This window comes from Sceloporus undulatus, chromosome 2, assembly GCF_019175285.1.
Source record: "Sceloporus undulatus isolate JIND9_A2432 ecotype Alabama chromosome 2, SceUnd_v1.1, whole genome shotgun sequence".
Classification (NCBI taxonomy): domain Eukaryota; kingdom Metazoa; phylum Chordata; class Lepidosauria; order Squamata; family Phrynosomatidae; genus Sceloporus; species Sceloporus undulatus.
The window spans coordinates 264,639,076-264,665,282 of NC_056523.1; positions in this window are offsets into that span (position 1 = coordinate 264,639,076).

The window sequence follows — 26,207 nt, forward strand, 5'->3', positions numbered from 1 at the left end:
CCCCACCCACCCCCCCACTTAGTGCCTTTTCCGCATATCACTGGGGCTGTTTGCTTGGAGTTCTGCCTGGCGAATGGGGTTGACTGGCTCCGCGGCCCTTCCCCAGCTCGGCCCGCCGTCTTTCCACCCCTCTCGGCTTCTCGGATTACTTCCTACCCTAAGGGACTCCATCTACCGCTCTTGGCCTCTTGCCCCTCCTGCCTTGCGCCGCCAAGTCCCTTGGCCGACTCGGTTTTACTTTGCCCGGCGTTTATTCCTTCTTTTTGCTTTTTCCAAGCGTTTCCCCACCTTTGCCGCGGCTGGCCTTGGGGCCTGGCGTCTCGCTTGCTCGGCCCTGTCGATGCCGGCCTCTCTCGCCCCCCAGCCTGCTGGGGAATGCGTCCATAAGGGGCCCTTGCCAGAACCTTCATCCGTTACCCCCCCCCTTTCTGCTATGGCACTCCTGGGCTTTGCGTCTGTTGTGGCCACCGCGCTCTGCCCCCGAGCTCATCTCCCCCCCTCCCTCCCGCTGTTGTGTTGTGTTGTTTTCTTCACCTCCTGCCTTCTCCCCCTTCTACCGCTACTGTGGTGCTTTTCCATCGCCTTCCTCTTCGCCTCTTCTCCCCTGTCGCTGTCACCTCCCATTATTATACTTGTTGCGGCTGCTTCGCCTCGTCCGTTCTGCCCTGGCCGCATGCGCGCCCGTGTGGCGGGACTGGCTCCTTCTCGGGGTTTTTCTCACCCTATGACGAGAACCCCATGAGTTCGTCTCCCATTCGAGACCCCTACTGTGATTTACTGTTTTCTACCTGTATCCACTTTTCGTTAAAAGTCCTCTATAATGCCCGCCAAGCCCACTGACAGGGGACCAACAGCCACATACAATTGTACTTATTGATATACGTAATACCCCACTGCTTTCTTCCCCCTCGGAATTTTTCCAGGGGTACGTTTTTATCACCCGCCCACCGGACATGTACACATCATGTAACAGCACAGCCGACATTTACAACCTTCGACCCAGACGATAGCTCGCTAGACGCAGATCCGAGAGCTCTTGGACCCATTTCAACAAAATTGTGTGCACACATACGTGTGTATGTAGCACGCTGCAGACGCTGGGCTGTGTGTTGCCATAACAAATCCTACTGGACCCCCAGTGGGGCCTGCCTGTTGTGTCCCGCGCCATGCAAGCTACGCCCGCGCCACCCCTTAGTCCATCTCCCCGAAAGTTGGACTGCCGTGTTCACAGCATGAGCGAGTGTCTCTGCAGCCATGAACAGAGTGGCTGCGCTTCACTTGCCTGAACAGTGCGTTGCTCTCATCGCAGCTGAATCTCTCACCTATGCTGTCCACCGACCCACTTCCAGCACGGAGGCACGAAGGACTCTGTTTGCATTTGCACTGAAAAATATTCCAGTTTGATGCCACTAGCGTTCCTTGGCCACTTTTGTGGAATGCTGGGACTTGTCGGTTTGTGTGGCACTGACAGAGAAGGCCACAACCGCATTCTCACACTACAAACGCCACGTTTCCCTAGCAGCACGGAGCCATTAATGGAGCTCAAAGGGTCTGCCCTTTAATGTAACATCCACCCCCTTTGTGTCTGGGGGGGGCTTTAGGCCTCTCACCCTGGTGTGGCACTTCGTTCTGACCCCCCTTCCCCAAATCCGGCTACGTCTTGCTAAGTCGGTGGTCATTAAAGTTTATGAAACTCGTCCTGTCCTATTAGGCCTTGCTCTCCCATATGTTTATATTTTTAGGGGAACATGCCTAACTATGGCTTCAAAGTAATGCTTTTGCTTCCCAAGAACCAGTCCAAACGAGACATCCGAAAACAAGTGCATTTACATCCCTTGGGCCAGAGACAGACACCGTCTCCGCCACCCCCACACACACGCCCATCGCCAGGAGTTCACCCTGGCGACAACACGCTCACCTGGCAATACCACCACAGAAGCGATCCCCCCCTGTCGTTTGCCCGGCGTTGCCTGACATGACACCACTCCTCCCTCTTCTCTCCCCCCCAATATAATGTCTAATTTACTTGTTGTTGCATTGTCACCCGTCCTATTCTCTTAACTTCAGTATCGATAATCAACCCCACGACCTCAAAAAATGAGGCCTCTAGCCCCAACTGTGGCAGCCCCGTGAACCTGCCTTCCCTACCACACTTCTAAAATGTTTGCACCTAAGATGTCTTCGAAATTGTTAACTACACCGAATAGTAACTGTGTGAACTGAGCATCTCTTATTCTCTAACATCCGGTACTACCAAAGTTTTGGCCCACGCAGAGACACACTACACCATTGTACCCTCATGAACTTCCGTGACCCCCAATACACCCATTGTTCTAAACTCATTCCAAAATCTATGGGACCAGCACTTTCAACCATTTTTTATACCGTAGGCGAAATTTCATAATCGGCATTCATCCTGGCTTCAAGTAAAATTTCCAGCACACATGTCTATTTTTCACTACATCTTAGTCCCGACCCCCTTGTTTCCTCCTCTGTAACCCCCCCCCAACCCCACTCCCCCCCCCCCCCCCCCCGGAACAACCTCTGATTACACACATTGTCACCCCTTCCTTATAGCCCCACCCCCCCCCCCCCTCTCCTACCCCCCCCCCATCCCCCTAACCGCATTTAAACAAAGCCTGTGTTATTTTATGTGTTTTTCTACAACAGGAAGAAAGAAAGTGCACAGGAGGGAGAACATCTTGGAATCCTTGTTGCTAACTGATACACGAACCTGTTGGTGTGTTCCCGGGACATTAAGTTTTGTTTGTTTATACAGAGAATGTCTGCCTCATGATCAGGATGTGAGGAGGGATCTCATCTTCTTTACAACTGGCAATGGTAATCTCCTGCCCATTGTTTTCTAAAGGTGTCTTTATATTGGGGCTAAATTGTGTTTTTAGTAGGAAACTGTTTACAATCTACTTATTTGGGACAAAGTACTGGATTAGCATTAACTACATGCAGGAGCTATATGAATTGTTCTGCCCCCTGAAATGAGTCCGGCATCCAGAATTTAAAAGTTTATTATTACTAACAAATTTAGTCAAATTCTGATGTTGTTTAGAAGCTCTTGAGAAAATGGTGTCCTCTATCTAAAAGGGGATAGAGCGCCATCAAAAAGGATAGAGGACATATTGGGATTACAAATAAGTGTTCTTTGTTGTGATGCAAATGCTTGCCAAAATCTGGAGAATCTCCCAGTTTTGCCCCACATGGTTCAGAAGGAAGAGTGCCAGCTGATATCCCCTCATTACTATCTATAAGAAGAGAATAGCAAAATTGAGGCACTAGGCTAACATATTCAAAAAAATTATCATTTGGTTTGTAAAACACCTTCCCTGAGAAGGAGTATATCACATGGAGCTTTGGGTGGTTTTGTAGCTCAGTTCCAGCTAGGGTGCCATTAAGTGAGGACTCCAAAACCGGGACAATGTAGGACAAATGCAGGACAACATTTTCAAATTAAGGACATTTTATAAACAATGGAGGACACGCAAAAAAAAAATTTGGCTTTTTAGAAATGTTAATATAAATGCTGGTTTCTTAGGCATGATCAAAATGGAGGACATTTTGACTTATTGTATAGGACGATCACGGAATGTACTTCCCTTCTGGCCACCCCCCTCCCCATTCATAACAGACATATTTGAGCATTGAAACATGCTTATTTTAACATTGCCTCTTGCATATTTCAGAGGCTTATTCCACAACCAAAAACCCTTTGGTAGGGACTTTGGTTTTCTTTATTTTGACTTGTTTGTTGTTTCTTCTCCCCACTAAATAAAGTGATACATTGAAATGGATGTTAGTGGGTACCAAGTTGTTACAAAAAAAGTCTTTTGAGACTCTGTAGGCAAGGGTGACCTGTTAGAACTTGCATAAGCAACACTTAGGCTGTGCCACACTGCTTTCACTTCATACTCCATCCTATTGGAATCCTGGGATTGTAGTTTTTGTGGTGCAAGGCTGGGCTTTGAATCTCAGGCATAAGAGAGGCAAAAGCTTGGGCTGCATCTACACTGGAGAAATAATTCTGGTTTGAGATCACTTTACTGTTCTTGGCTGAATGCTATGGAATTCTGGGCAGTTGGTTTGTTCCAGCACCATAGCAGAATGGCGTTTTAACCCCTTGGAATGGAAAAGCTCTTGACCAAGGTGCCAATCCTCACCCCAAAATGTAGGCACCCAAGCAAAAAAAAATGTTAGAACATGGCCAAAATAAAAAGCTAAAACAACCCTGTAATGATAATCCATGCTTCTTAGCCTGATCCAATGGAGGCATTTGAAGTGACAGGAGGGACATTCCTGGAAGAAAAGGGGAGGATGCTGGTCACCTTGATCTTCTTAGTCCAAAATGCACTGCAGAAATAAAACATGCTGGCTGAAATGCCAGAGTTCCTCACCCAAAGCTTGCATCCACATGAGGGAAAATCAGTTTGAGAGTGACTTAACTGTCTGGGTTAGTGCATGGGGAATGCTGGGACTGTAGTCTATTGTGGCCCTCAGAGCCATCACTGACAGAGAAGTCTCAATGCTCCAAACATCGGCTTCCCAGGATTCCTGCACTGGTTAAAGTGGGTTATACTGTATTCCTGCGTGTGTGTGGAGAGATTTATAAAAAGCTAGGACGGATTCATTTGGAGGATCTCTGTGGTCCAAAACACATGCTTGGACTGCCACAGGGCTCTTGCTATGGATCCTGGGAATTGTTAGTTTATTGTTGCAACCGAGCTCTCTGACAGAGAAGGCCAAATGCCTCACAGACACCAGAATTCCAGAGCATTGAGCTTGGCAGTTAAAGGGGTCTCAAAGTGAGGTGGGGGGAAGAGAAAAGCCGGGGTGTGGAATGAGCTCTGAGAGGAGGAGGGAGGAGGAGGGAGGGAGGGAGCAAGGGAAGTGGCCAGGACCACAGAGTAGCCCATGTTTTCATCATATCGCAGCCTTCTCACTGCTGGGCAAGAGGCTATGGCCCCAGCAGGGCAGGGCAACGCCTCCATTCATCTCCTTTGTCAAAAGAGCTCTGGTGCCACAAGGAAACTACAATTCCCAGAATCCCATAGCAGAGCATGGATGTTTAAGGTGGGGGGTCAAACTATTTCTGCGCTTTGCAACCCCAAAGCCTTTATTATTCCAGCACTTGCAAGCAAAATCTCTTCCTTCACCAAGCCATGGAAAACCAAACCAAGTGGAGGAGGGCTGATTGCTTCGTTTCTCATGGTTCAGCTTCTGTGAAATTTGCATATTCCAAGGAGGGTTTAGGCCTCAAAAACGACCCTGTGATAAAGATTACTAAACAATTAGGTTGTAGACATTGAAAAGATTATGCATATTAGACTCCCGTGACAGGACCATTTATGCTTTTTTTCTTTGCCACTGTAAACCTGAAGGTTGGCCTTTTGCAAGACATATATCAAGTGGGTGGCAATAGCTCTGAGTGGCAGATGCTTTAAGACCTGCTCTCTAGGTAAGTCAGGCAGGGGGCAAGGAGGGTGGCACACAGCCATGTGGAGGGTGGAGCTTGCCTCCAGGCCTTGATGGGGGGACTGGTGTCCCCGTCCCCAAAACCGGGAAGTCCCGCCCCAGGGGGATTGCAAGCCTAGTTCAGTCACTTCCGAAGTGATTGCACTTCCAACGATGCGGTTCACCTCATAAGGGAATGTTTTATCGACACCATGATTTCTATGGGAGCCTTGCGATTGCTTCAGCGCGTTTCTGAGTCAACCCCTCATTTTGTTTTAAAACGGAAAAAAAAGTGTTCAGAGAATTTGCTCCAGGCTGCTTCAATTGCACTACAATTTGGTCTGGGTGTGAAAAAAAAAAGGACTCCTAGCCAACCCCCCTTGGCCTCTTGTGTCCTGCTCCATCTTCCCCCTCTCTCCTTCATGCCATCTCCTCCTCTCTGCCACCAGCCAATCCTCAATCCCCTGCGTCACCTGCGTTCCTCCTAGACCCCGATCTGCTCCATCTTCAGCCTCCCACCACCCATATCCCCTGCCTTCTCCTAGACCCCATTGCCCTCTCCTTCACCTGACACCTAAACCCATCATTCCCCGACTGCTCTGCATCCCATCTCGCCCTCTCTGCCACCTAAACTCATCATCCCTGCTGCTCCTGCATCCTGTCCTGGCCCCAGAACCCAGCCACCTCTCCCATATCCCTGACTGCTCTGCTTCCTGATCCTGGCCCAGCAACCCAAGCCACCTATCCATCATCCCTGACTGCTCTGCTTCCTGCTCCTGGCCCCAGCACCCCAGCCACATATCCTTCTCCCCTGACTGCTCCTGCATCCTGATCCTGGCCCCAAGCAACCCCAGAAAACCAATCCCATCATCCTGCCTTCTCCTAGACCAATGAGAATGACGCTAAGGGGAGTAAGGGAGGAGGCAGCGTCTCCAGAGCCCCCATGAGCTTGTGCAGGGGGCCGATTCGAATAGTTGAACCTCAAGTATGCTTGGTGTGGTAATACAATGTGCATTCACTCCCCTTTGTTGAGTCCGCATCACGTGACTTAATCGAACTGACTTCTCTTCCCCTTCACTTTGGAAGGACAACAGAAAGGCAACCGAAAAACATGACGTTTTAACCCCAATCCGAATTGCTAGAGAGGAGTGACTCTGGATCTGGTGTGGAAAAACATCACGCTTTGCATTGTTAGAACAGGAGTGACTGCAGATCTGAGCTGCACCCCCCCCCCCCCAATTTGTGATAAGGTCCAAGAAGTCAGTGAAGCTTCAAAAGCTTGCAACATATATATTGTGCATTTTGGTTAGCCAGTAAGGTATCACTTTTTGGTGAATTTTTTACTGGATTTGGTATATGCCTAACATGGCTACCCGTGGATACTTCTAGAATTACCATACATCATCCTTATGGCAGCTTGGTGTACGGAGTGAGGTGGCTGTTGAAAGATATGAAGAAGGTGGGGGGGAAAGAATACAATGAAGTGAAGTCCAAGGCTTTCATGGCCGACATCCATAGTTTTTTGTGGGTTTGTCAGGCTATGTGGCCATGTTCTAGAAGAGTTTACTCCAGACATTTCACCAGCATCTGTGACTGGCATCTTCAGAGAAAGCATTCTCTGAAGATGCCAGCCACAGATGCTGGTGAAACATCAGGAATAAACTCTACTAGAACATGGCCACATAGCCCACCCCACCCCCCCCCCACCAAAAAAAACCAATACAATGAAGCTTAGGAATATTTCTAGTAGCAATTATCACAGTTCATACAGTAAGAATATTTAAAGTCAGAGTTGTAGCAATTGGTGGTTTCAAGTAATATGAAGTAATCAGCCTGTAAATGTGTCCTCTTTTTTGCTTTTCAGAATATTTTCAAAATAACCGTATTCTAAACACAAGGCCAGCCCTACCATTAGGGAAAGTGAGGCAACTGCTACAAGAAGCAGATGGTAGGGGTGGGGAACATCCCAACATGGCCCAAACTGTTGTGCTGGGCTGCCTAACTTCTTTCCTCTGTTGGAGGACAGGACTATGCCACTCGTAGTCTTCTCACCCGCCACTTGGCCTTTAGCCTAATGCCTCAGGGGCAGTGAAAGATTCTGTCCCAGTCATACACAACGAAGTAAGATCCTGCTGACAGTTCAGCTGACTTTATTACAAAGGTGGGAAACTGGGAGGTTAGGGGGATGCATTAGTTTCTCAGGAGGCCATGAAAGGCTGCACCCTTACTTGCACATCAACAAAAAAAATTGTACCCAAATACCCTCTTGGGAAATTTGGAGAGCATTATCACTATTTTTTCACACACACCTCAGGTCCTTTTAGACCAGGCGATAACTTTTTTTTTGTACAACAAGGAGTGAGAGCAAGGCACTTATTTTTTTTTTTAAACAAAAGGCCTCTTCTGGATCTAAATTGGCCCAAAGGCCTCCCAAACTTCTTATACACCCTAGAAGGCATTTGGGGGCAATAATATTTTTGAGAAAATTTGCAAAGAAAATTGATGGGGGAAGGAATGTAATGTATAGGCTGCATTTTGCTCATATCTGCTTTAAGAGGAGACACCCTCTTGACCTCAGGCTCAAGGCAGCAAGTTGTGAGTCTTAGCTCACAACACCATCTTACTGCCTGTCATGCAGTGTCCTTACTTATACTATGAGTCAGCTGTGTAATAAATGACTGTTAAACCATTGTGAAGACCCCTCAGTGGGAAAGCACCAGGACGAAGAAAATGGCACTCTACATTTAGTGGCAGTCTACATTTCTGTAACATAGGAAAGCATTTAAGTGACCCATCTACTTGGAAGTCAGCCCTTCCTCTTCAAATATGCAGAGACTATGAAGCTGGTATCTTTTTATCACCACATTCATATTTCAAGTGATTCTTAAATAAGGAATGCACCTGCCATCATCTAAGCAGAAATATCAGTAATTCCGGAGGACAGTGCTTAGGTGCAGTGAAATCCTCCGGAATAACCTAATTAAGAGCAATTCCAGTGGCTTGGAGGCATAACAGCCAGCAGCACAGACAGAACCAGGCCGAAGTGAAGGCAAACACATTATAAGCTTTGCCCCTATTTCATTTCTATTCTTGCATGTTATTTAAAGGCCATTAAATGGGTCGCTTAAGAGGATGTTGAGCTGTAATACTTCAACTGATTTGCAGAAGACGGAAATGAATTGCAAAAGCCTTCAGAAGGCCATAATGCAGGCAACCACGGAAATGAACTAAGCCCTTGCAGGAGACAGCGGGTGAAACTCAAATTGGACAAGTTATCCCAATGACCCAAGTTATTCAAAGATAGCTTTCTACATACTGCTCTAAATCAAGCTTTTGCTTTCTTCCTTGAAGAAGCAGAAAATGCAGTTTAGCAAATCCCCGCATCTTAAATTCATTGGTGCTACTGCCCACGCTGCATTTTTCAGCTTCTATAAAGCATCTCAGCACAAAACAGTGGAAGTTCCTCCCCATATGAAATGTCAGCAAGGGAGCAGGCATCACACTTCCTTAAGGGAGTACATCCTCTGCAACCACCACTGTGTATGGATCCTCTGCCAGAGTCTGCCACCAGTCTCTCTTGACAACTGTGTCATGAAAATGCAGTTCCTAAGGAACATGGAGATATTGCAGACCTAAGGGGCTAACAGAGCTGTGTTGCAAGGCAACACACTTTCAACACCAACAAATAGTAAAGTGAAATGAGAAAATGCCAGAGAAGGGCTTGGAGGGGCAATGCTGGAGGATATTGGCTCTGATAATTTCCCTGGCATTGTCAGATTTGAAGGGCGAAGATGGAATTCATGCCATATCTCATAAAAAAGGAATGTAAATGGACTGATCAGATATAAAATGGAAAATAAATACAATACTACTAGCAAAACAAAAAGTTTGTCAATGGAGGGGGAGCACAAGAACTTCTCTGCCAATAAGAACTCCAGAACATATTGAACTAACAGTCACAGACATACTATGAGGATTTGCTTAAAAGAATAAGGAAAAAAACTAGTTTCAGTGTAGTCATAAAAATATTAGGATATTTGGCATTGTTTAGCATACAAGTTCCACTTTGTATTCTGCTATTTGGATTTAACATTAAATACTTTTTACACTTGAAAGCAAAGAGGTTGAGTGAGCTATGTATGTTTGCCTGGAGAAGGGAAACTTGAGAAGTAATATGATAGCCATCTTCAAATATTTGAAGAACTGTCATGTGGAAGATGGAGCAAGCTTGTGTTCTGCTGCTCCAGAGAAAAATATCTACGTGATCAAGGATGGTTTTTAAAATTTTTGATTCTATTTAATCAGTGTTTTTCTCTGGTTTAAATTGTTTCAAATTGGGCAAATAGATCTTATTATAATCACGTAATAAATACACTGTATACACTGTACTGCATATATGAGATAGAAATAATCAAATAAAATAGATCAGAGCAGTCAACCAAAGTACAAATTGGCTTTCCTTTTTTCAAGATTGCAAGTTGGTTGTTGTTGTTTGTTATTATTATTATTATTATATTAAACCTTTATTTATAAAGGCCTATAAAATTAGGTGCCCAAACAGAGTCTTCACTTATTACAGCCAGAAATACTGAGGAAAATATCTCTTCCTTAAGTATTTAGAAAAAAAAAAGAAAGAAGAAAAATTCAGAACCACATCGCGGTCCAGGTCATCAATGAATTTTATTAAAAAGTTCAAAAAATGTTTTTTTTTTTACACCCAGAGTTTCTGAAGCCAAAAAATTCCCTGTCATGGGAGATAATTAGTTAAGTTGCAACAAAGATTATTACTATTGTTTTTTCTCCTTTCCTTTCCCCCAGAGTTCATTAGCCTGGCCTTGATGTCTTGAAAGTTGAAACATGAATATTAGACCCTTCTCAGGAAATTAAAGGGGCTTGCTTTAAAGCCCTTAATCCAGAGTGGTGTTCTTCGACATTTCTTCCAGTTTTAAAACGTAGTTAGTGTGCTGCCAAAATGGCCGTAAATAAAAGTAATTTATTTAACTTTGTTAGTAATATCATCTTAGCAACTGTAAAGTGCAGCTTTCAGGCATTTGCTTCACTGCTGAAGTCAGGCTGATGAAAATAAAAAATATAAAAAGAGAGAAACTAGAAAAACAAATTACAACAAGAAAATAAGATAAAGTCTGATATAAAAAATAAAAAAAAAAAAAAAAAAAATACAAAAAAAAAAAAAATTAAAGATTGTATAAATTTCACATAATACTTTCAACAAAAAATCAACATATCAAAAGCTGAATTAATTTTCCACCACCCTTTTGTGCGATATTTAAAAGTAAATCAAAGATTTAAGTGGAACATGGAATCCTGAATTAAAGCAAAGCAAGCTCTTTCTTTGAAAACTTTAAAAATGTAAAAATAAAACCCTTTGTATCCTCACTAGATGTCAAAAGATGCATTGTTTTTCATTCTAAGAGAAAATCTGGTGTTTCACTGCTGAAGCATGAAACATTGAACCCACACCCTCGGACATTTTCCAAGCCAGTATCCAATATTCCAAGAAAAAAAGCCATCTGAAGAAATGGATGTCCCAACTTGTGCATGTTTTAATCATGTGATCACTTCTAACCTTGTTTGGGCATTCATATAGCATGGAAAATAGAAACACACACAATAAATGGAGAAGAAAAACACTTGCTTGTCCCACCCCCTCTCCTGCCATTGTGAAGAAGTATAAGGGCCTAACAACTAGGAACACTCCTCATATCTGTAAGCAAAAATTTGGGAAGGATTATTAGTTTGAAACTGTAATTTTTTCCTTTCTGTTGTTTTTCATCTCCATTGCTTTCATTCACAGTTCAAAGCTTAGTTACTTTTTTCTCCTCTTCTCTTGCCTCAGAAGATCTTCTGAATGGTACTTGGAGAATGGAGCAGACTTTTCCATTATAAAACCACGTGGAAAAAAAGATGGAAGAAAATAGATGCCATTGTGTTTGAAAAAAGACAGTGTAGGGTAGTACATAACTAAATGTAAAAAGTTTATTTTTTCTTTTATTATATTTGATTGACATGTACTCCACGTACTAAAATTTGAATTCACAAAAACTCCATGTTGGGCAAAAAGAAATGATTAAAAGTGGAATAAACATTCCCAGAGAATTCTCTGCTCATTCTTTCAAAGTAATATGCTTTTAATTTAATCATTCATTATAAGAGGAAAAGTATCTGCAAATCTCAGACTTACTTAGAAATAATGCCTATTATGTCCATAGAATAGACTAAAAGCAAAAATTGTAAGCACCTGCTTCAGTTGTTTTCCCTTGCATTTTTAATTTTTTAGCAAGAATCAACATCCAGTAAACTGCTTCTGATTCCTAAAACACCACCAACCAATCCCCCATTCCTTTCATTTCATTTTCCAAATGGTTTATTACACAACTGGAAAAGAAAAGAAAATGTTTTTGAAAAACTTTTCCCCCCGGTGTTCTGTAACACACGTGATCATATTATTTTACTGCACAACTTCAAAAAAAAGAAACCACGTGTAGCAGAAGCTATACAGTTTTTGAAAAAAAAGTGCCTAAATGAAAGAGTTTTGCAATTGGAAAAGATAGCCTTTGAAACAGCCAGATATTATACAATTTTAAAAAAAGTATATGAATTTCTCACTACACCCATCCTTTAGGTCCTTAAAACTCAAATTTACAAATACAGGTAATTAAACTATTATGATGGATTAACAAACGATAACAGGCCATTCCCTAACCTCATTTAAATAAATCTTCCATCACTTCCCCAAATGCCCAACTTGGACATTTGCAGACCCCCTGAGGAGCGAGCTCTAAAGCAGGAAACATCTATTGAAAACAACAATCTATTTTCTGCCCTTTATGGTTCCTATTTGATCCATTTATTGTTACACTTAACCTTAGCTTTTTTTTTTCAGTCAAGAAAATAAGGGTAGCTTAGAGGAGTTAATATTTTTAGAGTAGCACAAATAAAACATAAATACAATGATGAGCCAATTAAAACAATTGCTCAAAGTTGTTACAACTGAGATGGCAACATCCAAGCTGAAGCTAGCCTTGTGTAAAATACATCTGGAACTGTCCCCTGGATGCAGTTCCCTTGCTTGCATCTGTTTCCAGCACAGCTTTACTTTGTGTATGCATTAAAAAACAAAGACAACAAAAAAAAGAGACCTAATGGTTTGGTTCGATCTGGGTGAAAAGGGACACCCAAAGGAGACTTTTTAGATTGTTTAATGTTGGTAATAAAAACTATGGAAACATTTAGAATATAAAAATATAAATTCTATTTAGGACTGGCTCAACTGGGGAAAAATTGTGTGTAAATTCATCTGTCAACTTATGGCACCTGCATGAATTTCATAGGGAATTCTCAGTCAAGGAATACTCAGACATCATGTTTGCCAGTTTACTTCCTCTGAAATGTAGATATAGCACCTGGTATTCCATTGACAGTCCCTATCCAGGTACTAATAAAGTTGATCCTTCTTAACTTACTTACCCAAAATATGATCTTGGAATACCTTTCAGGTATTTTGGCAGGAACACGTGTCATTTTTGCTGGGATTCCTGCTGCTTTCAGCAATCAAAATCCTTCATGAGTCTTTGTACATAAGATTGCCAGCCCTCCAAGTTCGACCAAAATGACCAGGAATTGAGTTCTATCTCCAAGAAAATTGCCAAACTTTCAGATTGTCCTGGAGCCCAAGAACTGACCTCCATTCCAAGAACATAATGGAGCCAGTTCTGGAGATGGGAGGAATCTCACACTATAGTCTCACATCTTCAAGACACTAAGAAGAAAAAGTGCAGTGCATATAAAAGGGGATGTGTATATTAATATTTTCTTAACGGAGGAAGAAACCATGGAAACTAGCCCAGCTATCTGTAAAATTGAGATAGGTTGGTGTAACAGCCAGCCAGAGGTTTAACAGAGATAAACTGAGTGTTCAAGGACAGTTCCCTGATATGCCTCTGACCAAAACCATGAGCATCGCTTTTCTGTCTGGGATGAAGCTTGATTTTGTTTGCTGTCACCAGTCTATTACTGTCAACGACAGATTAAAACCAAAAACATCTTTCTTGTAGTTAGATAGAAAGGAGAGATAGAAAGGAAAGTGTCATCAGTAATTGGTGACACGGAAATCCAAATCTTCTCCAGACACCTCTCTCAGCAATTTCATATCAGAGTTAACAGCATTGGGGGGGGGGGGGACAAAACCAAGCAGGGGGCTGAACAGGGAATTTCCCCTGCCTCGTGGACTGCTGAGTGTTTGTGGTGAAGCTGCTATTTTTGGTGTGAAGCGTGGTGACCCCTAAGCCTCATCTGAGAGAGGCAATCACAAGGATACCATGACCAATGAACCGAAAGCCACTGAGATGCCTAACAGAACCAACAGGGTTACACTCCCCCGTCCATTTCTCAGAATCCACCATGTGATCAAAGCTGTCTCGTTCCATGGATAACCCTGAATCCAGAATGAAATGGATGTATACATCAGTTTTAATCCAGGACCCCTGGAACCAAAAGGCTACCAGGATGCACTCCAAGAAAACCAGACCTTGCCCAAAAAAGACTGGGGTGGTAGGTGTTATCTAAGTGCAGTCAAGTTCCGGGACCCCCCCTCTCCGCGTAATAAAGACAATTCCACAGCCTCCTTTGGACAAGATTGAACTCTGCCTTGTCCACGTGAACCCTTCAACATTCCCTTTCCCATTCAACCGCCCTCCTCTGGCTGCTTTTATAAGCCAGAAAGGGCAACAGGAGGAGGTTTTTAGACAAAGGCCAGAGATGGCAGCCAAATGAAGCAACTATCTCTTCTTCACAACTTCCATTTCCTATGTGTGAATGTGGCTTGTGCTGTGTGGAGAAGGGTTTGTTCAGTTTTAATGACAGGCTTGATAGATTGTGAGGGCTGAGCTTCAGACAAAAAAAAACATTAGCATGTTCTGTGCAGAATATCTAGCTTGCTTTTAAAAAGAAATTCAAGTTTGCTAAAGCAGGAAAGGACGAGCTCAGGTGTAAATTTAAACAAGCATATGTGCTTAAACCCAGCTTTAAAGCAGAAAACATAACATATATTTATTTCATTATGAGTACAGACACAGCGTGCTACCACGAATGGCACGAAAAGAAAAGACAAGTTAAGGGGGTAACAGAACTGCCTTTGCTATAATGTGTCTGTGGAGACTCTCTCCCTCCGCTGTCGAGAGACGGAGATGTGGGTAGCGAGTAGATAATTGGTGGTACTTTTTATTTACGTAAAAAAAATCCCAGATGGCTCAGTATCTGTGGGGATCCATTCTGGACCCCCTTGCGGATACCAAAAATCTGTGGATGCTTGGCCAGCATGTGGCAATGGCTGTGCCACCATTAGGGATACCCCCATTGTTGGGTGTCCCATCGTGTGTGTGGCAGGTGTCCTGGTGTAGCGACACTGCCAAGAGGAGGAGGACAATGGAATATGATCCTGTTGTCTTTAAATGGCAGTGCACGTGGACAACATCGCCGGCAGTTAAACATTTTTGGGCTTGCCATTTGGAGGATACTGAATCTGGGGTGTCAATTCCAGAAAACATATGATTGAAGGCTGATTGTACTACAGTGGGCCTGTCTTATCTCCTTTTATCTCAGGTGGGTTCGTTTTCCAGATACCCCGGAGCAGTTTTAAAAGGTACCACAGTGCGTCTCAAATATCATGTAATTCAATGATGGTGCATGCAGAATCTCTCCCTGGTGCCCAACATGCAATAGCAAGTTGCAAGTACTTTCTATCCACTTATCATGACTTAAGCACTCCCTAAGCGGGTTTAAATTTGTAAGCTAATTGTCCCCAAGAAGCTGGAGCTATTGTAGCGACCTACAGAAGGAGCAAGGGATCGAGTCACAACCTTGTGGTGTTGTGAATGGCTGCAGTTACCAGCATTTAATCACTGTGGCTTGCCGTCGGCGATGCTCAGTGCGGCAGGTATGCTGTATTTAAAGGGTTTTTTTTTTTTTTGTAATTTTACACACTTACAGAAAACAAGGTATGGAAAGAAAACTGAAAACACGAAATACCAAACAAAAGTAATAAAGAGTAAACAAATAATAATAGTTGTGTGTTCTTGTCTAAAGTCTGTTTTCACAGTTTCAGTTTAAACACTGAAAAAATCAAGAGGTGCAACTAGGCCTCCTCAATTTAGACAGCAATTAGCATGTAGAAATTCAATTTTTATATTTCCTCAGAAGTATCTTCAGCCATTGTTATGAGAGCTCTGACAGAATACTATAAATTTTCTGGAGAGCAAGAACACCCTCTAGACTAAATTGTCTTTGGTGCCACAGTAGGAAGGAAAAAGAGTCCTAATTCTCCGGACATTGGAATACAGAATCTCTTCATTAAATTTGTCTAGTATGTAAAAGAAATGGGGTCAATGTTACTGTGCGGCCCATGAGCTGGAGTGTGGATCATTCATTGTTAATCTTGGTGTCCCTAGGGCAATTTAAACATGCAGGTGGTTTGTTATCTCTGCGAGCACTACACTAGTGTAAAAATAATTTGTGTCAAGCAGTTTACTTTCTTCAGGGCCTCAGTTGCCACCAGTATATTTTGGAAATACACACACACAACCAATTTTTGATTGGTGGCTAGGAAGCTGGTTGACCATTGGTGACCTAAGTGCCATGGCACCCATTGTGTATCATTCAGTATTAATCCACAATGTTATCCTCTACAATCAGTTGGCACCAGGGTTTCATTATAGCTAACTGGTTATCTTTACACTATGCTAGAAGTGTATGTGTTTATTGGCTATATATGTATTATTTATAATCTCGCTGCAATCATAATCAATGTTGGAAATTCTAGATTTTTTTGACTATACCAGTCAGCCACACTACTCAGTTTATGGCTGTCTGTAACTCCCTACAATTTGAATGTCTGTGTGATAAAACAGCACCTGTACTGTTAAACTTGGCAGGAAAAGAAGAAGAAAGAGGTGAATGGAATATGACATAACGAAGGAGAGAAACTGAAAGAGTAAGACACATTTTGAGAGGGGGCAAAAGAGAATTTTGGTGATGTAGAGAAAGAAACTTGTCAAAACCTCTGACTGGTAACCCTTTCTTCTGATCTACAGGAGAACAAAATGATAGTGCCAGATAAAGCTGTCAGCACATCACAACCGACTAAAAGCTCTTGATAGGAAGATGAAAAAGTTGTGGAGTTCAGGTGGTTTTTCAGTACTCCTTCCTGATCAAGCTATGGCCTAGGGATGATAAAAGAATACTGGGAGAGAAGAACTGGTGGCACAGATGTGTTGCTGGGAAATATTTGGCTTTTTTACTTATAGTTTTCCATGGTGTCAAACTTCTACTAAGAATTTTACTTGTAATTTCTCTATAGTTGGCCTTTTTCCCTATCACAGGATTAAAGGGCCTGTTCAAAACATTTTAAAATCACAATACATTTTTTTAAAAAAACCCTCATAATGCAAAAGAGTTATGCTGTGTTTACCGGGACTCCTACGGACTTCACTGGGGCTTTAACTGGATAAATGGGAGGGGAAGGCAGTATTCCAGAGGAAAGAGGGACACCAGGTACTGGTGAAAGTGCATGACTGATACACAGGAAACTGGGACATGGTACACCAGTGAGTGTGAAGAAAAAATAAAGAATCAAGTAAGAGGGGATGAACCATGGGCCTATACCAGTGCCAGGACAGGGATAATAAGCAAGATTAATTCAGGAAAGGCAAATAGTGATTTTAGGAGGTATTAATGAAACCTGGTGGGATGAATTCATGACTGGAACATAACAACGGAAGGATGTAAGTTATTCAAAAGGAACATGTAAACAGGAAAGGAGAAAAGCAGTATTATATGGAAAGGTCTATTCACCAGTGAGAGGTCCATGACTTCAAGCATAAAGGCTGTTTGAGAACCTTTTTCATAAAACCAAGAGAGATGGGAAGAAGTATGACATCACTTTTAAGCAGGGGTCCAAGGAGGTGCAGGGATATGAGATGCATCAGTCATCCAAGCCAGCCGCAGCGCATGAGGGAGAGGCAAAGGTGTGAGGTGAGGCTGGCCTGGCCTGGGGTCGGTTTACTGGTGAAATGCAAGAGGCAAGCGGATAGGGGGCTTGTCCTCGGCCTTTGAGGAAGGAAAGGAGGAAGACAGGAAAACCCCTTCATCCACTGCAATCTTCATCATTGTCCATACTGCTGCCACCCTGGCAAAGGAAAGCTAGGTGAGGCTGGCCCAGGACAGCAGCACTGGTGAGCTATGCAAGAAGCAAGGGCAGAGGGAGGTCTGCAACTCGGAAAAAGGAAGGAGGAAGGCAGGATCCTCCCCTCCACCATTGCCTCTTGCATTCCATTGCCCCCTGCGGCCATCCCGGCAAAGGAAGCGAGGTGAGGCTGGCCCGGGAATGGCACAATGGCAGTGATGCAAAGACAGCAGATGGACAAGAGGATGTCCCTTTTCCTCCCTCAAAAGTGGAGACATAGATTTTTATCACACGATGCTCTTAAAGAGCTACTATTCCAGTGTGACTCCTCTAGCAGCCTCCTGTTGCAATGCTGGGATTGGCAGTTTAAGGAGCTGAACTTTCTCTGCTCTGCCTGAGAATTCTAAATACCCCTCCTTAAAACTGCCAATCCCAGCTAACAGGAGGCAGGCTAGAGGAGTCACACTGGAATAGTACCTCTTTAAGAGCTCGTCTGATAAACACCATATCCTTCCCGAGGATTGGCTCCCGGGACTGCCAGAGAGGAGGATGAGGCAGTGGGCAAGGGTCCTGGGAGCTACAGCACAAAGTGGAGCACACAATAGACATGTGCAGGCAGCTGGCATCAACAGCAGAGTGAGTGGACAGATGAAGAGGACAGTTAAAAGAATGCAAATTGCTACATATTTCAGTGCTTGGATGTTAGCAATGTTCAAGCTCATATTTTTCAAGCAGGGCCCAAACAGACAGGCCAAAATAAAGCTGCTTTGGGTCACTTTAGAGGTATGCTATGTTAAATAATGCATGTGTTTCTAAGAGGCCAGAAGCCACACCCCAGTCCCTAAGGACTGAAGTGCAGCTTCTGGCCTCTGCAGATGCTCTGTCATTTTAAACAGCATACCTCCAAAGTGACCCAAAGCAGCTTTAGTTTCGCCTGTCGTTCGGGCCCTTAGTTGTATCTAATACTTTATTATCTTATGAACAAGGTTGTTTCAGCGGCCTAGAATTATGTATTTAGAACAAAATGGAATATGATGAGGGATTCCATTCAAGCTCCAATCTGGCTAGAAAATATATAACAATTATTATTCTTACTTAATAATGAGCTACCTGTCTTTCATTCTGTTTTGATCCGACATGGCAGTAGAATGTTTGCACAAGTGACTGGAAACTATATAAATTGTAGTGGGCAAATGCTAAAAGAAGATGCCCCTCACCGGGTGAGGAATTGCCTGTTTTAGAAGGGTGTTCAGGGTGTGCAGTTTATTTATTTATTCATTTATACACCACCAGTGTGGGGACCCAATGTGACTCACCAATAGTAAATTAAATTTTACAGTGAATTTAAAAGCAATTAAATCACTATAAAATACATTAAAATAATTTAAAAAACATCCAAATGTTTAAAAGATAAACAACCCCAATAAAAATCCCCTTTACTTATTCATAAAAACCTGATTAAACAAAAGCATCTTTGCCTGCCGGCGAATGAACAGAAAAAGGGAGCCAGCCTAGCCTCCCAGGAAAGGAATCCACAGAGTTGAGTTATAGTAGTACCCTGACAGCTGCCAAATGTTGTTGAATAGCATTTCCTTGGCTCCGTGTATGTGTGTCTTTGTACCATTTCAGATTCATTAGCACCCTGCTCTTTGTAAAAGCTGCCCATTTCAGCATACACAAAATGGCACCATATGGGCTCATGAAGTGGGGTTGGGACTTACAAAAATGATTCAGAAAATATGGATGAGATTTCTGTTTAATTGGCTAGATTCTGGCTATTGCTTGTGATCTACAAGCGCATAGCAGATTTCTTCTGGTTCCTTTTAAGTAGAGGTACACTTTTTTTGAAGGCCATAAAAACACATCCTTATTCCATCAGAAAATGGGTAAATGGCGTGGTTTATTTGTGCTGTTTCATTTAAATTTTGTTGTTCAGTTAGTTTTATTGGTGTTTTTTTTGTTTAAAAATGTGTTGATTACTAGTTTCTTTCTTTTTGAATATGTGTCTGAAAAGGGAGATTATATGCCATGGACTTTATATTGTAAAAGCTAGTAAAACAACTCTTCAATTTAGGTCTTTAATTCTGAATAATATGGAAGGACAGTAAATATTTTTGACACTAATTGTCTATTACCATAATTTTAAGTTGGGATAATTTACACCCTTAAAACTGTAAAAAAAAAGTATAGTTGAATAATCTTATCAGTATAAATTGTTAAGACTATTGGATGTTCTTTAATAAGGAAACTAGGTTTTCATGAGATTACTCTCTGACATTAAGAAGTGTACCATTTTGATCCTCCCATCCTCCTCGTCTTTCTCTCTTGCTCTCATTCTTTTTGCTGGAACTCTTAACAGAAAGACTGCTCCCCCCCAGTATGTTATATGATCAGTAATGTCTGCTTGAATCACAGTTTTCAGCTCCCACTGTTTTTACTCAAAAACATCTGCTTCCTAAAATTACAAGCATTCACTTAGATCAGTGATCTCTAATTCTGGCCACCAGGTGTTTTGTAACTTCAACTTCCAAATGCCTCATCCATTTGGCCAACGGTCTAGGATTCTGAGAGCCAAAGTCCAAACACCTGGAAAGACACAGTTTTGGGAATCAGTGCTTAAATCCAAAGATCTGCTGGTGTAAGTGAAAGTACTCTTTCAGGGTTAGGGTCCTGATACTCCATTACAGACCTTGCGTGTCCTTGAATAGCCCATCATATAAGGCCTTCGAAACTAGTTTTCAGCAAATCTGGGTACTTCTTCCTGCTTCACACAAGGCAGTACAGACCGGCACTTTGTGCCGCCTGACTGCGTGCTATGACGGAACTAGGTGGAGCATTCACATGCTCCGAGCCCTAGTTCTGCCACCATCATGGCATGCACACTTATGGGGTGTGCCATGAGGACTCACATGCGTGGTGCAGTGCCCAAACGGTGCTGGCCGGAAGGGGAGTCATTGTGACGCGCGAGCAGCCTGTGACATCCTTTCATCCTCAGTGCGGCTGCTACGGCACCACACCGGGCATACAGGGGCAGCGTTAGTACTGCCCCTAGGGGACTTGATAGAGCACCCTTTCTGATACACTGACATCTTATCTTGTCAGAGCCTGGAAGACTGTTTGGTAACCCTATGCCACTGCTTGAATTCTGTTGAGAAAAAGTAGGATTGAATAAATATAAAATCCAATATAAAATTCCTGTGGGGTTATCCTGTGTACCGGAATTAAGTGCTATTGGAGTAAATGGGATTTACTTTGTAGAAAGCCTGGCTTTCACATGCTTGATGAAACCAGTTTCATCTAACTATCATGTAGAGTTGCAGGTTTTTCCATCCAGGTGGAAAACAGCTGGAAAAAAATTGTCCCATGAAAACTATTCCTTATGTATTGTGGTTGCCTTTTTTTTGGGTTAAAAAAGAAAAAGTGGGCTAACAAGCTACTTATACTAAATGTTTCTACTCAGATGAAAAGAATTTTCCTTGATGTGAGTGTTTGGGTATTATGGAGTGCCCTTGAATTGTGTACCAATGAACACTTCTAATGGACATAGTACATTGTATATGCCCTGAAATACCATAAGAGCTCTAATTGTGGCCATAAATACCCCCAGATTAAGGCATGTCAGTAAAAGTCTTTGTTTTTTTTATTTAATATTGCCTGGATGAAGGTGAAGTACTCAATTTTTCCCTCAGTATTACAGTCATTGTGTGTACTGAGATGCAATACCAAAGGCACAACAAGAAACATTCATAATATAATACTACCAGTATATTTTTCTATATTCCCCTTTCCTCTAGCCGTCCTCAAAGGTTTGCCTGTGTCCATCTTGCCTGTTCATCCATCTGAAAGTCTCCACTTGTCTATATACATCACAGCATCCAGCAGAGGGTGAGTTGTGACTATGGGAGAATACCAACTTGAAATGGGCATTTGTTCAGCAAACAGCACAAAACAGTGGCAAATGAAAATTGTAGATTCATGTGGAATTTGTTACCATACCATAACCACCAGTGACTGTCCAACCATACATATACGGTACTGGGTTGAAAAAATAATCCATGGATTTTTGATAGGTGAGTTGATAAGGGGTGGTCTTTTCAATACATATATCATGGAAGTATAATAAATGTTTACAAAAGATAAACATAAGGAAAAAACAAAAGTAGAATTTACTGCATAAAAATTATGCCTCCCATCTAACAATCATGTGTGTGGCTTCAAGTCATTTCCAGTTTATGGTGACCCTAACGCAAAATTATTACAGGGTTTTCTTGACAGAAGTGTTGCAGAGGGAGTTTGTCTTTGCCTTATTTCTGAAGCTGAGAGAGCATGACTTGCCCAAGGTTACCCAGTGGGTTTCTGTGACTGAGCAGAGATTTGACCCTGGTATCCAGAGTCATAATCCAGTGCTCAATCCACTCTGACCTCTCTATCACAGTTAGTTGATACTTTCTTCGGAGTGTCATCTAGAACACATATCTGGAATTGAGGTGTCAGTAAGGTAGGGCATACATACGGTTGGCGAAACACTGCCCCTCTTTGCTGCGTATGGTTCCCAGAGCAGCCAAGCTGCACAGGAACGATAGCAGCCAGGAAGAAGCGGCCTAGAGCAGCTTCTTCCTTGCAGTGTCCATAAGGGCTGCAATGCAGCCCTATGATGCCGCTTCCTGTGCGCGACATGCAGATGCTGCTCATTGTGTACGTCATAAGGCGGGCTCATGTGGACTGAGACCGGCATGATGGCGGTGACGGAACTTTCTAGGGTTACGCAGTATACAGTTGCTGCACACTTCAGAACCCTAATCAGGCACTGCCACGCCACTTCCTGCCCGTGTAATACTTGGCCATAGAGTCAAACTGGGTGATATTCAGAGGTGTTAAGCAAAATTAATTCTTAATGTGTCTATGCATATCTAGGGGTTCCACATTTGTTACCTTGTTTAAGAGGTGGAAATAGTTTCTGCTAAGAGTGCAAGAATATAATAAAATTTTCTCTGATTTTTGTTAACTTTTGGTGCATAGGTTCCCTCCATAAAGTATGGAAACTTGGACGAGAGAGTGGAGAGCTAGTTTCCTCCCCTTCTCACATCTTTAGTAAGATTCTTTTGTCCTATAGATAACCTATAATCACACATGAATGCATGTAAAAGCTGTTGCCAACAAATACCAGTTCCATAAGCATAAGCATACATAAATGAAAATCTAAATGGAATGTAAATCAGTTTTTACTATCGTGGGAACTAGAGCAGAGGGGCATGAAGGAGTGCCTTAGGCGGCTCCTTTTTTTTTTGCACCGTCATAAGGGCTGTGATGCAGCCCTATGACACCGCTTTCTGCTGGATAGGCGTCTGTACGCAGCGCCACAGCTGTGCAGCTTTGGTGCCTGCTGGTTGGATGGGTGCACACACCTGTGACGTCACTAGGACTGGGTGTCGTCTGGACAGCTCCATATCGAGCCCTAATATAACCACATGTGCCTGTCGGTACCAGGCATAAGATTAATCTAAGATTATTAACAACATGGTCCAATGGAGTGTCACATACTGTGCTTGGAATAGTACTCCAGATGAGCATTTTCATCCAGGTTTTTAAAAAGCAATTTATCATATTGCATACAACACACTGACAAAAGTTGAATTGACTTCAAGGTGCAGTGATAACTGGTAGGCCAAACTCCCAGCAGATAGGAAATTTTTTAAACTGAAAGCATATTTAAGAAACATTTGATAGTTCTGCAGCGTAGGTGTGAGTTTCAGAGAAAAAACTGTAAATTCTGTGCACACCTCTTCTCTTTTCTTGGCATCACGATAGAGTAAATTCTAACAAGATTTGTTTATTTCTCTTCGACATTTAAACAGCAGAAGGTGACTGGAGTTACAAGACGGTAAAGTTCTCTTGGGAGTCTAGAATGCAAGAAAAAGTTTTATGATCACAATGCATAAATAGTGCTGATTTAAAAATCAAATGAAGAATTTAAAGCTATGGATAAGAGTATATTGACTGTTATGTTCACATGCATTGATCTCGTGCCTTAATGAACTTCATTACTGTGTATAGAATTCCCACACTGAACAATGAATATTGAGTACTGAGATTTTTATGTTACATATTACCCATTCAGAGGAATACAAGTGATCAATTAAACAAAAATCCAAATGTAACTTAGAAAATTGCTACAGTATTTCCCTAGTTACTTTCCAGAATTTGGGTATCATGTAAAGTTTTATATAGAAACATTCCTTGTGGTTCATCAAACTGAATAATTTATTTGTTGACATCTGTGGGGATCACATGTCAAATGCAATTATTCTTCAGATTGGCCCTCAGTTTATAGAAAGAAATAGGTTACATTTTCCATAGAACAGAAAGTCTGAAAGGAGAGCGCATCCTTCCCAAAAAAAGAGACAAATATCTTTTCTTGCACTTCAGTGAAGTAATGCCCCATATGACAACATTATATCAAAATCTAAAACAGAATTTTCCTTCTTTGGATTTTGAATCAGTTTTCTCTGAGGGCAATAACCATCCAGTATATGCCTTTTAGGGTGCAAACCCAGGGAAGGTTAGCCATACCAAAGCTCTCTCTTTGGTCAGTAGAATTTAAGAGCATACATGCCATTACAGTGGGTTATAAACATAACTAACCGTTATACTTCACTAATGTCTTTTAAAAAGCAACTAGAATTGGTGGGCTAATTGTAGTCTTTTAGTTCATTCTGACTTTATATCTCATTCCAAAGAATGGATATAAACTGATCTAGCCATTCGTTTAAATGCACATTCTGCTCACACTTGATAACCTGCATTATTTCGCATTATTAGGCAACAATTGAATTAGATTTTGTTCTTTTTTAGTCTTATGGATAAAACAGTTTCACTTACAAGTAAATCAGTTTTGATTACCTAACTGGATAAAAGAGTCCCACCAAACACTCGGCAATATTTGGCGCTATACAGACTGCCAAAAAAGGGCGGTCTGCTGGTGTCTTTGCTTTGCTGCGCGAGGGAGCCGCAGCGGACAAACTGCACGCGGCTCTCTCGTGCAGCAAAAAGGACCCACAAAAAGCGGGTCCTCTTGTGGCACCATAAAGACGTTGCAGTGCACTAATGGTGCACTCGTGACATCCTTATGACTCCAGGACGTGCGGACGCTAAGCGGCCGTCGCATCAAAATGGCGGTGCCCGTGTAGACAGGAACCGCCATTTGCTGCTGGCCAGTACATACTAGGCTAACCCTAGTACATACAGGGGTAGGGAGCACTGAATGGTGCGCGCTCCCTAAACCCTACTGCCGCCGCCACCACGCTACTTTTAGCCAGTCTGTATCCCACATTGTTTTACTTTATTTTGCCACAGATCATAGAATCATAGAGTTGGATGCAGGAACTCTCAGATATGACAGATACCCGAGATGGGCATCCAGCCTCTGTTTAAAGACTCCAAGGAGGGTGACTCCACCACTCTCCGAGGGAGTATGTTCCACTATTGAACAGCCTACTGTCAGGAAGTTCCTCCTAATGTTGAGGTGGAATCTCTTTTCCTACAGCTTGCATCCATTGTTCCGGGCCTAGTCTCTGGGAGCAGCAGAAACAGGCTTGCCTCCTCCTCAATATGACATCCCTTCATGCATTTAAACAGGGCTATCATATCACCTCTTAAACCTTTTCTTCTCCAGACTAAAACATCCCCAACTCCTAAGCGCTCCCATAGGTTTCAAGACCCTTCAACATTTCAGTCACCCCTTTGGACATGCTCCAGTTTCTCAATGTCCTTTTTTGAATTGGTGGTGCCCAGAACTGGACACAATATACCAGGTGGGGCCAACCAATCAGAATATAGTGGCACTATTACTTACCTTGATCTAGATACTATACTTCTATTGATGCAGCCTAAAATCGCATTGGCCTTTTTAGCTGCCGCGTCGCACGCGGACTCATGTGCAACCATGTACCACTAGTTCTCTAACGGTGCTCTTTAAAACAGACATTTGGGCCACCAATAGGCAAAACATGAGTACATGCTCTAAATCTGGACAAAACCCAATCATTTAGGGCAGGGGTAGGCAACCTGCGGCCCGCGGGCCGGATGCGGCCCGGCAAGGCCTTGGGACCGGCCCAGCCCGGTCCTGCCGCCGATTGCCGCCGGGGCCTTTGGGGGGCAATTGTCCTATGAAGCCTCAGAAACATGCATTTATTAACGTTTTTAAAAAATCAGCAAATTTTTTCACAGTCCTCCATTTTTTTTTAAAAAGTGCTTCCATTTGAAATTTTTGCCCTACATTGTCCTGGTTTATTTATATATTTAATTTTTTAAAAAAAATATTTAAATTTTTTTTTTTTTTTTGTGGCTTCGGCCCCCCAGTTGTCTGAGGGACAGCAACCCGGCCCCAGCTCAAAAAGGTTGCCTACCCCTGATTTAGGGCATATGGACTATTGGCTATTATATTTTATGAAGTAATTGCAACATGAAATTATGAGCCTCTACAGACCAGCGTATATGCTAGTGTGGGGGCGACATGGGGGCATGGTGTATGGCATGCTGGAACGCT